Here is a 1,116-nt window from a genome sequence, read left to right as displayed (position 1 = left end):
CCCATATTTGGCTCCAAAATCAGTTGCAGCCTAAAAATCCAAAATATTAAATGTGTTCAATAGTTATGACCAATAAATCTTAACGTGTGTGAGGAGTTTCCTTCTCAACACTCTACATCCTGCTCTGGTCCTCCAACACTCCGCTCTTCCAAAGTCCAAACTGTTCTCTTTGAAACAAGACAAGACGGAGAGGAGGAGGAGAGGAGGAGGAGGACACTTGATGCTTCCAGGAACACCAGTCCAGCCCAGGAGGGAAGGAGGAGCAGATTTAAATACTGGAGGACACAATTAGACACAGGTGAGACACGTGAGGAACATTAAGATTGGGACAGTCAGAGACAGGGAGGACAGGACGAGACAAAGACAAAGCTGAAACTGGAGTGAACCTCAACAGACACATGTGAACAGACAAGTGAAGCAGCCTCACTGTCAGGTTCCCAGTTCTGGGAACTCTTTTGCAGGGTTTCTCCTGCGGGGGGAGTGGTGGAGCCATGCCTCAGCCACAGGTGGTGCCGGGGACTGGTGCACCTGCAGACTATCGTAATCAAGCCACCTATTTATGGACTGTTCTCACGGTTGGCCAGCGTTGGCGTGTTTTGTCGTTTTCGGAAAACCCCGGCTGTACCCTCCTGGACTTTTGTGAGACTGTTTCCTTCGTGGATAACTTTTGAACCCGTTATCGGATTATTGTTTTTTCTTAATCCCTCATGGACTGCTTTTTGTCGTAAGTTTACATTCCCTGTTTTGATTAAGCACCGAGTCGTGGTCTCCACGCCTCTTTTTGAGTTCTATAAACTTTAATAAAGCTTCTCGGAACGATACGCCACTGTGTCCTGCCTGCTTTCGGGTCCTGATACAACCACTCGTAACATTACACGCCAACCAACATGGATCCGGCGGATCAGGACGCAGTGCGCCGTACATTGGAGGCTCAGGGAAGGTTGCTGGGTCAACACGACCAGCTCCTCACCGACATCTGGACCTCTCTCCAGACTCTTAACGCCAGCGTGACGAACCTGCTTGCCTCGGGACGAGCGGAGCTGGCCCCGCCTCCGACCCCCGCGGAGGCGCCGAGAGTCGCGTCACAGCTGTTCACTGCTGCACCACGGGAGCCCC

The 1,116-nt window shown here is 51.4% G+C and overlaps 1 long non-coding RNA gene across 1 annotated transcript; it reads left to right on the top strand.

The window, feature by feature from the left end:
- On the top strand, positions 1 to 821 carry LOC130515576 (uncharacterized). Its single transcript, XR_008947216.1, has 2 exons — positions 1 to 127; positions 193 to 821. It is a non-coding gene; the product is annotated as an uncharacterized LOC130515576 (long non-coding RNA).
- Positions 822 to 1,116: the final 295 nt, after the last annotated feature.

The sequence above is a fragment of the Takifugu flavidus genome, chromosome 18 (assembly GCF_003711565.1).
Source record: "Takifugu flavidus isolate HTHZ2018 chromosome 18, ASM371156v2, whole genome shotgun sequence".
NCBI lineage: Eukaryota > Metazoa > Chordata > Actinopteri > Tetraodontiformes > Tetraodontidae > Takifugu > Takifugu flavidus.
Note: the sequence above shows the minus strand (reverse complement) of the source record. Positions and strands in the feature narration are given on the sequence as shown.